Raw genomic sequence first — 10,302 nt, forward strand, 5'->3', positions numbered from 1 at the left:
CCTCAGCCAGGGCAACCTTAGGCAGTGTGTGAAATGCCCTGTCCATGGAGTGATGCACTGAGCAGCTCAACAAGCCCCTGCTTGACTAGAATGAGAGATGGAGAAAGGTGGGGATCCAAGGAGGAAGATGGAGGAAGGCTTTCCAAGAGCAGGGATGGAGGAGCAGCCAGATGGCAGAGGGTCACTGAGCAGCACGGTGGAGGCCACTTTCTTAGCATTGTTTTCTCCAGAAATAACATCCTTCTCTGAGTCACTCTTGAGACTCATCTGGCCTTGCACTGGCTCCAGCTTGTTAATGTTTAGCCCGCTGGCCAGGGTCAGAGCCAGCACGTGGGAGGTGGCGGCAGTGTGCAGGGATAGCAGCAGGCAGCTGGGCACGCGCGAGGTCACCTCCCCACACTGGGGGGACCTGCGTTGTCTGGTGTCGTCAGCGGCACCCGGCTCCCACGCTGCTTCCGTAAGCCCTGGGACTTAGGGTGAAGCAGCTTCGCTGGGGCCAATGTCAGTTCACTTGGAAAAGGGCCTACTGGGGCTGTGTGACTCAGGATGCCCCAGCACCGGCTTTAGGGGACCAGCTGGAAGGTGAAAGGGGGGGTGCTGGCTTCAGTTCCCTCATGAAGTGTAAAGCCTGGCAGGCAGAGCCGTGGGGTGATGCACAATGTGAGCCCAGTGTGTTTGCACACATCAAGTCCCTGTTCCTCTGTGGACATCATCCCCAGGAGCCCAGGCAGGCCCAGGGCTTACAGGGCAAGCTGGTGCCGTGTTTTAAGGTGAGAGCTGGTTTGTCTAATGAGGGAGAAAATATGGTTTCCTTGTAAGCAAACAAAGCTTGACTTTATTGCCTTTAAAGTGCAACTAGCACAAACAGTGGCAAAAGTGCAAACACTGATAATGTTCGGAACATTTTGAGCTGTGCAAACAAGCCAGAGGTGGAGGGGTGTGTTGAAAGAAAGGGGTGAGGGGGACTGGGGGGAGGAGAGCTCACAGCCCCCCCAGAGCTGCCCGAGGCAGCCATGCTGAGTCCGGGTTGGGGTGGTGGCCGTCCCCAGGTGAGCAGGGCTGAACAGGAGCCCAGCAGAGCTCAAAACCCCCACCGAGGTGGGATGCAGATGTTGTTATGATATTTTTAGCCACCAGGACAAGGCAGAGCCATGCATCCCTGGCGCAGTCACTGGCCACACAGAGCATACCACCAGTGTCTCAGCCCCTCTATGGCAGACAGCATGCTAGCCCTGCCTTGCTTTTCCCCTTCTTCCCCTGACCCACCTCCTTTTTCCTAGGTGACCAGCTGCATTGCATAATGCCTCATGCTCCTCCTGTGCCCTGTTCAGCATTTTCTGTCCCATCCAGCTCTCCGAAGCCTCCTCCAGGTGGTGATCCATAGGTGGCTGCTGCATACCCCAGCCCTGCCCCACTGGCTCCTTGCCTGGTGACCACAAAACCCTGTTCCTCAGTGCCCTGTGTCCCTCAGGGCCCATTTTGCCCTGGATAGGGGAGGGTGATCCACAGAATCATAGAATGGTTTAGGTTGGAAGGGGCTTTTAGAGGTCATCTATTCCAACCCTCCTGCAGTAAGCAGGGACATCTTCAACTAGATCAGGTTGCTCAGAGCCCCATCCAACCTGATCTTGAACGTTTCTAGGGATGTGGCCTCCACAACCCCTCTGGGCAACCTGTTCCAGTGTTTCACTATCCTCATTGTTGAAGTTTTTTCCTTTTATCCCGTCTAAATCTACCCTCCTTTAGTTAAAAAACCATTACCCCTTGTCCTGCCACAACAGGCCTTGCTAAAGAGATTTCCCCCATCCTTCCTATAGTCCCCCTTTTATGTACTGAAAGGCCACAATAAGGTCTCCCTGCAGCCTTCCCTTCTCCAGGCTGAACAACCCAACTCTCTCAGCCTGTCTTCACAGGAGAGGTGCTCCAACCCTCTGATCATTTTTGTGGCCCTCCTCTGGACCTGCTCCAACAGCTCTATGTCCTTCCTGTGCTGAGGACCCCAAAGCTGGACGCAGCACTCCAGGTGGGGTCTCACCAGAGTGGAGCAGGGGGGCAGAATCTCCTCCCTTGACCTGCTGGCCACAGTCCTTGGAGACACAAGATGGCTTACAGGGAGCCAGAGCAACAGTCCTGTAGGTCCTGGACCAGGCTTAAGGTCCAGCTCCTCCAGAGATGTCGTGTCATCTGCCTCCTATTACTTAGGATTACAAAGCAGGTTGGGAAAAGCAGATCACTGCAAACTGGGTCAAAGCAAAAGACTGCAGATGGATCACCAGAGAATCAGGCAGGGTGCAGGGACCTCAAACTTTGTCTTGTCTCCATCCCTCTAGATCCCAATGTACCAGAGGGTCCCTCCAGGCTGTTTCTGCTGCCAGGCTGGGAGGGGAAGACATGCCCCGGCCTCTCAGCACAGTCCTCCTCACCCCAGCATGAAGAGCTTACCATGTTTTGCATCTGGCTGATGAACGCTTCCCTAATCCAGCCTTGGGGTGGGAAAAGCTTTTCTTATTAAATCCATTGCCTGCCCCTGTACTGCACGGGGCATCCCAGGGTGCTCCCCTTGACGCCCAGACTGCCACATGCTGCCTTAGGTACCTCCCCGGTTGTTCCATCTGATGGGGTCACCACTACCTAGGAGTTTTCAGGAAACCGGGGACCCAATGAGCCTTTCTGCAAGAGATCAGCCTGGTCTCCAGCACCGGCACCTATTTTCCTGCACCCAGAAAGACCTAAATAGGGGGAGGAATTAATGTCTTTGCCAGATCTACCCAAAATCAGCCTGTTCAGCATGTTACAGAGGGAAGGGACAGGCAAACAGAACAATGGCACACACACTTTTGTAAGGCTTGAGAAAACAGGCTGAAGTACAGTACATAAAATAACAAAAACCAGACATACTGGGGTATGTTCAGTTGCTTTGGGACAAAGTGATTTATTTTTTTATTTTATTAAAGCTAAAGCTTCCTTTACTTCTGCTTCTTTTGAGTGAGGATTTTGGGGATTTTCCCAGCTGGACTCCATTTTCTGGTAGGAGAGCCCAGGGCAGGAGTACCTGCAGAGCCCAGACTCTGAGCAGAGAGGCGATGCACATTGGACGTGACACCTGGGGTGGTTTTGGCCCAGTGTGGCTTGTTGGTATAACCAATGCTGGAGGCCAAAGGCAATCAATCAGGGATTAGAGTAAAATGGCATAGGCAAGCAAGCAAGGGGGTTTTTCTCAGCAGTGCTTTTGCTGGGTGCTTGATGAAGAAGCCAGAAAAAATGGATGCATGTTGCTGTTGGGTTTTCAGAGCAAGCTGTTATTCTCAAACAGGCTTTTTCTCCCCTGCTGCTTACCCAAAACACTCTTTCCTTGCAAAAATCACAATGAGCATCATGTGAGCCCCATAAGCCCCATTTTTCCCCAGCCCTGCCCCATGGGGGCCTCCTCTGCAATAAGCAGCTGTACCTCACCCATGGGGCCCTGGAAGATGTCAGGCCTAAAAATTCACAGCTCCCGGGAGAGCAGAAAAGCTATTTTAGAGGCTTCAAAATTGCAGCAGCCCAAATTATTTCCTGAAGCCTACTTTAAGTTATTCAGGCATCTGGCTGCACAGGTATAAAGCAGCTTGCTTATAAAAATGCTGCTCTGTGATAATTTCCTTGAGTTTTCCCACAGTTACGTTTTTTCTTTGTGCTATTGGGATGTGGGGAAATAACCTTCTTCTAGTGAGCTTGTTCAGGATGAGATGAGAGGATATTTTTGTGTGTATGCAATCTGTAAGAGGTAAAATTTACCCAGGCATGGCTACTAGGACAGGTGGGTTTGGGGGCAGCCCTGGAAAACAAAGCCAAAAAGTCCCTGGAGCACTCAGCCCACCACAAGCATGCTTGGGCTTCCTCTGTGGGGCCCCAGGGAGGACAAGCCTGGTTGGTGCCCTCCCCACCAGGCAGCCCCTGTCCCAGCCTTACGCTAGGGTCAGGCGCCCACATCACGCGCCGAAGCATCGCCACCGACTGGCACTTCACAGCTGCTTTGAGGTGCTGCCAGGGACTGTAGGTTGCAACTGCCAACAAATCAGAACCATTGTGCTCCATCACTCCCTCCCTTTCTCCCTGTTAATAGCCCCTTTCTCTGTACCCAGGGAACGTGATTCTGCATCATCCCATCCCTCTGCGAACCCCAGCTCTATTCCAGGCTGGCTGCCCACGCGCACCACAGTAGATGTCCCAGTTGGCTCCGCAAGAGGTAGGTGCACCTTCAGCCCTGACGCCCCCACAAAGAAGCACTTTGATTTTGTACCAGGGCATTTGTATTTGGTTGGTGCATTCATAAAAATCTCTGCCACTGCAGTATCTGCAAGCCCTTCCACTAAGAAATTACTCTTATTCTTCAATGGCTGCAAAAACATCTCCCCCACTCACCCCACAGCTGATGCTTGGTACCCAGAGCAGAGGTGCACAAGAGCAGGCACCCCAATACGAGGGCTCAAGCAGGTGGGTTGTTTGGAGACTCTCTGGGAACAAAAGACACCTAGCCAAGCTGTTGTTCTCATTTGTTATTCAGTGTTAAGGAAATCTGCATCATTCTTCCTTCAGCCTCCCCATCCCGGAGGATAATTGATACTAACGTCATTTCATTTTGGTCCAGCTGCTGGGCTCAAGAACAGATGTTTTATTGTTCAAACTGAACGCACACACACAAAAAAAAAAAATCCCAAAAAGTAACAAAACCAACTAATTTGTGTTTGCGGTGAGGTTAGCCACAGCTTCCTCTCCCCAGAAATATGAGGAGGCAGAGCAGCAGCCCCAGGGAAGACCCAGGCCTCAGGGAAAGCCAAGATTTATACATCCAGCTGTATCAGCTTCCAACACATGAGCAAAACGACCTCTCAGAATCCTGTGATGTCCAGCAGGCAGATTACCCCTAGCAGAGAGCCATTTCCCCTGACACTGAGATGTCACCTTCAGGTGGGATGTACCGTAACAGCCTTCACTTCCTCCCAGAAGCAGAGATCCACCATGGTATTTGCAAGGAGAGGCGCAGCACTTGCTTAAGAGCAAGGATACATGTCACTTCCAAGGAGCAGAAAAAAGTAGGTGCAAGAACATGCCAGCGATACGTGCATCCCCTGTGCATGGGCAAGTAAGCTCACCCTCTTTTCCAGCTCATCGAAAGCCTGCACATTTGATGCTTCAGCGCAAGAGTGCTGTGGTTTGCAGCAGTAGTCGTGTGCTGAGCACAACACACATACACACACATTTCTTCAAGAGCACAGGATGGAGGGAAGAGGTCCATCACTTGCTCTGGAACAGGTGAACAACAACATATGGAAGTCACAGTCTGGTCCAAGCCCGGTTCCGTCAAGCACTCCACGGCATCCTTAAGCATTCCTGTGAAGCTACTGCCAGGCAAGCTGTAAGGCAAGTGGAAAACATTTCCCTGGCTGCCAAAAAGACATCTGTTAAAAAAAAAACAACAAACAAACAAACAAACCCAAACTTGCTAAACAGCCAAGAAACAACCCCTAAAACCACCCATGTTAATAGATGTCTAATATTCATTTTGTCTCTAACACCAATAACCATACAGATAAGAACAACACTTCTCCCATGCAGAAGAACTGGGAAACACTATTTCTTACACAAACTGTGGAGGACCTACAGGAGGAAGGGCATAGTTGTTCTCCTCACCTGGCCTGCAGAGGCACTTTTGCTGTAGGTAAGACCTAGCCCTAGAAATAAAGGACTCTGAAACACCCACAGCAAATTGCTGGGGTCATTTTCCCTACATGGCCAAAGCAGAAGGCACAGGGCTGCCTGTGAGGCTGACATGAGCATCTTTTGACACCTGCTGGTGTGTGCCACATGCTTGGCATTATTTCTGGCAGCATGTTGTGTTTTTTCCCTGTTCCACAAAGGATAGCGAGCCAGTCCTAAGGGCCCCAATCCTATATGCAGTGGCATGAACTGCCCCAGTCCCCCTCAGGAGACCATGATGGGCCTGGGAACCAGCATGTGGTTTGAAAAGCCCCAGGAGGAGAATAACCACAGCATCTCCTCTTAGCAAACCATCAGTGGGGAAAAACACCGAGTTTGTGTGGTTGCAAAGAATAATAAATAATAATAAATCCAGCTGCTGAGACCCATTGTGGCTCAGCACCAGATGTGACTGTCCCCTCGAGAAGAGTGCTGTCAGTGGAAGGAGTCTGTAGGTGAATAACATAGCAAGAGCAGTAAGAGGCTGGAGGTGGCAAATACCTGTTGGATCATCTGCCCCTTCTCATTCAGCTGGGTGAGCAGCAAGGATCTAGAGTCAATGAATGTCCCCTCCTTTGCCTGCTGACAAGTTGGTCCCACTTCAAAACATCCTTCCTGCATCCCACCTCTGGCCCATGGATGCTTTGCGCCTGCTCTAAGGCTGCTGCCTGCAGCATCCCAGCTGGCTTGGCAGCAGCCCATAACTGCAAACGTGTTATAGCTGCAAGCGGGTGAGGGGAGGTGTTGGAGAAACCATCACAGCAAGCCGGCAAGATTTGGTGTCTATGGGGAGCAGCACTGGCTGCCCGCAAGCCACCTTGTTTGCCAGCGGAGTCCCTGGAAGGAGGAACAGAGAGGTCACTGAAACCTTCAGGCAGTGTCATTGTATGGGGACATGTAGGGAAGCAAGGAGAGGGCAGAACCCAGCCCCCTTCCCCCACACCAGTGGAGCTCAGGCAGGTTGGCTGCAAACCCGGAGCCGGGTCAGCTATAGGTAGAGAGCCCAAAAGGAGATGTCAGAAGGAGATGTCATGGAAAATATTTACTCTGTGAGGTCAGTGCACTCTTGGCTTCTCTTTGGAGGGGACTTTGAACACAGGAGGGCAGACGTTTCCCGCACGCTTCTGCAGGCAAGAGGCTGGGGAAAGCAGGCACTTCCCTTGGCTGGAAAGATGAAAAGCACAAGTGGAAAGTTTTGTGCATAAGGCAAAACAACTGAGCCTTCAGCTGCTGGTGGCTGGGCACTTGCTATTAGGGGAAACAGCCTGCTTTGAAAAAAAAAGGGGATGAATCTTTGAGAACAAGGCCTGGAAAAAAAACAGAGGGGATGCCCTGGAGCAGAGCCACTGACTGGCGGTATGACACTCAGGAGGTGCCAGCAGGCACTGAGTTGTGTATTAGAGAGAAAAAATCACCCCAAAACTGTAGTGCATTGGAGGCGTGATGTGGGTACAAGGTGGAGGGAAAGCCTTGCTCTCAGCATGGAGAGGCAGAAAGGACTCCACATGCCCATAAGGCATACCCTGCCCACTCAACTGCCCTGCAGAGCCAGCCATCCTCTCCCCATCACATCATCCTGTGCCACTATGACAGGGAAGGGTGGCTCAGAAAAAAGATCCCACTGAGATCAAAGGCTAATGAAACAACAGGCCATGAATAACAGGGTACATTATTCCCTGATGCAAGTCCACCAAGTGCCACCCAGCAGTCCTGGTAGCCAAAGGCTGCGTCATGCTTCTAGCAATAACAACAGTGCTTTGCATGTCCTTCTTCTGGGGTATGGTTCCCTCATGCAGGCCTCCTCGTCACTACCTTTGAGGTTCAAGCCACAGGTTGAAGGTTGGTCCTACTGACTCCCATCAGCGTATGTATCTCTGGATGAAAGCAACTAGCCCCCTGCATGTGTGATAATCACTGGGTGCTTGGGCCACCTGAACCAGGTGATGCCAAGCATTTGGGTTGCTCAAGCAGGGAAAACCATCTCCTAGAAGATCATCAGAAAAAGCACAGGAAGATGTTTCATACCTCGTGAGAAGCAGCTCTCAAACAATGACTCTCAGCACATCTTGCTTGTCCTAATTGCTAGGTAAATTGCTTGCCTTAAAGCGAGGATCTGACACTTTCTGCTCTTCCTGGGAGTATCTCTTGCTATGCTTTCCAGTTGGGCCAGCATCCCAGGGGACAGTTTCTTTATTTCAGCTTTAGCTCATAAAGAGATGATTTTCCCCTGAAGCCACGCCACAGAGACTGTGATGCCATCACCTCTTGCAACAGAAAGCGGGCAGGGGAAGCTCCCAGCGCTGAGGCTGCATCCAGCAGCGCTGCCAGCGGTGATTCAAGAGGTGGGACTCCCACCCGCCTGACTCACTCACTGTTGAGCTCGAGCCCTAGCGAGATACTTCACTTGCATCACTTGTTGCTGGAGATGATGAAGAGGCCTGAGGTGTGTTCTCAAGATGTGCTGTGCCATTTTAAGCCCCCACACATTCCAATTTGCTAGGTTTTTTCCCCCCTTCTCAGCTTTTGACTCACCACGTTGCCAACTCATCACTCCATCGAGCAAGCATGGAACACCCTGGCCTCCTCCTCAATATATTTGAGCTCCATACCCCTCCTCAGTTTGTCCCAGTCTCATCCCAGCACCTCCATGGCCCCAACTCCCTTGGGGCAGGGGTGCCCATCGTCCTACCAAACAAACGTCCCACTGCGATCACTTGCACTGAGAGCCCTCGGGCACCCTGTGCCACCCTGGGACAGGGTCTCCAGCATGGCATTGCCAGACCCTCATTCTCAGGGGGCTTTTCTAGGAGTGCGAACAGCAGCAGGGCTGTCCTCTGCCCACCACCTTGCTGGTCCTCAGCTCTTCCACCCAGAGCCCTGCCACCCAGCCAGCCTAAGCCTCAGCAGGCAGTGCCGCAGCTGGGACACTTGAGCCCTGGCTCAGCTGTTGAGTCCCGCCCATCCCCGAGGAGAGGGATGGGGAGCTGCTCCAGGCTCCAGGGTGGAATTTCACTCACTTTGTTGACCTCGTGCCTGCAGCACGCTCTAAAAATACAAACAAACTGGCGGGCGGCACAAAACCCACCCCGTTTCCCGCAAAGGGCTGCTCAGCCAGCCCTGCTTCCCTTGGCTGTGTCCTCTTTTGTGAAAGGAATTAAACTGAGGGCTTTGTTTTAAAGGCCAGATCCTGTTTTTCCCCCATCTCAGCTGAAGAATATATTTAGAAATTGACTGGGGCCAATTTGCTGAAGACCTGGGCATGGTTGGGGATGGGGGGCTCTGTGTCCCCCTCACGCTCCCTGCTTTGCTAAGCCAGACCAGTCAAGCTCTTCCTGTCTCCCCTGGGCCCTCCCATTCCTCTGACCACTCCATTGCCCCTCTCATCCAAAGCTGTCTGCAGGCCAGGCTGGGTGCGGGGAGCACAGCGGTCCCCTGTGCTGTGGGGAGCCCATCCCCATCCACCGAGAGCATCCCATCCTCATGGTCTCCTTCTCCCCAGACATCTCCTCCTCTGCCACTTCAGACAAGCCCTGCAGCAGGAGCTTATCTTCCCCATCCTCACCTGCATGACTTTATACTTCATATTAGCTAACGTCACCCCCATTCCTACCTCCCCAGGTCTCACCAGCTCTCACGCTTGGGCTCATCAATACTCAGCCCCGCTGTCAAGGTTGGCAGCAGAAACCATCTGTAAGCCTGACACTGGTCTAATTAATATAACTTGTGATTACGAAACCCCCTTCCTACCCCCTCCTCTCACAGCCAGGGACACAGTGAAATCAGGACCCAGGCACCCTGCCCTGCCTTCGCCCCCACACAGCAGCGGGTGTCCCCTCACATGTCCCCAGCTGCCACGCCAGCCCACAGCCGCTCCCAGGGATGGGGAGCCAAAGGGAATGGCAGGCAGCAGAGGTCATGGTTTCCCTGCACCCAGCAGTAAACAAGCTCTCCTGAGTGGCAGGGGAGGGAGAGGGGCAAAAAGCCCAAGCGAGATGTATTTTTGCAAGCAGGCAGATTAGGAGCAGCTTGAGGCATGCTGGCAGCCGGCACAGGAGAGACGGTGTTATCTGTGAATGGGTGCAGGCTGTTACCCATGGCTCCTGCCACTGCCAGGACAGGGACGTAGGGAAGGGGAGGTTGGGGGAGATGTTTGCTGCTCAGCCAAGTGGCTATTTCTGACTTCAGGAGCCCACGGCCGAGGCTGGAGAGGGTTTGCAAAGAGCAGCTGGACATGGGCTGCACCTGAGGAATATCCACCTTACTGGGCTGAAGCTGCCCTGTCCCCACACCCTAGATGCAAGTTCCCCCCACCCTTCCCATCAGTCCTGACCCCCCCACCAGCAATGCCCTGTGCCCAGGGACACACCGTTCCATGCCCTGACACACTGAGAAGCCACCAGGCTACTGAAGTCCCTGGGCAGGGAGCAGCAAATGCAGGGAGCTGATTGAGTTACAGGCCAGTGGTTGTATCATGTTTACCAGCTCCCCAACGCATATCCTGTGCTGGGAGGATTCCTGGAAACGGGAGCTGATTTTGGACCCCCTCCCTGTGCTGCACAAACA

The 10,302-nt window shown here is 52.8% G+C and overlaps 1 long non-coding RNA gene across 3 annotated transcripts; it reads right to left on the reverse strand.

Moving 5' to 3' along the window:
• Positions 1-4,639: 4,639 nt before the first annotated feature.
• Positions 4,640-9,412, reverse strand: LOC135313904 (uncharacterized). 3 transcript variants are annotated; one of them, XR_010373398.1, is made up of 3 exons: positions 9,350-9,410; positions 6,241-6,576; positions 4,640-5,396 (listed from the first exon to the last, which is right to left on the reverse strand). It is a non-coding gene; the product is annotated as an uncharacterized LOC135313904 (long non-coding RNA). The 3 variants fall into 3 exon arrangements; XR_010373397.1 differs by having other exon boundaries at positions 6,241-9,412; XR_010373399.1 differs by having other exon boundaries at positions 4,640-5,441; positions 6,241-9,412.
• Between the last annotated feature and the right edge of the window lie 890 nt (positions 9,413-10,302).

Source organism: Phalacrocorax carbo, chromosome 6 (assembly GCF_963921805.1).
Source record: "Phalacrocorax carbo chromosome 6, bPhaCar2.1, whole genome shotgun sequence".
NCBI classification, from domain to species: domain Eukaryota; kingdom Metazoa; phylum Chordata; class Aves; order Suliformes; family Phalacrocoracidae; genus Phalacrocorax; species Phalacrocorax carbo.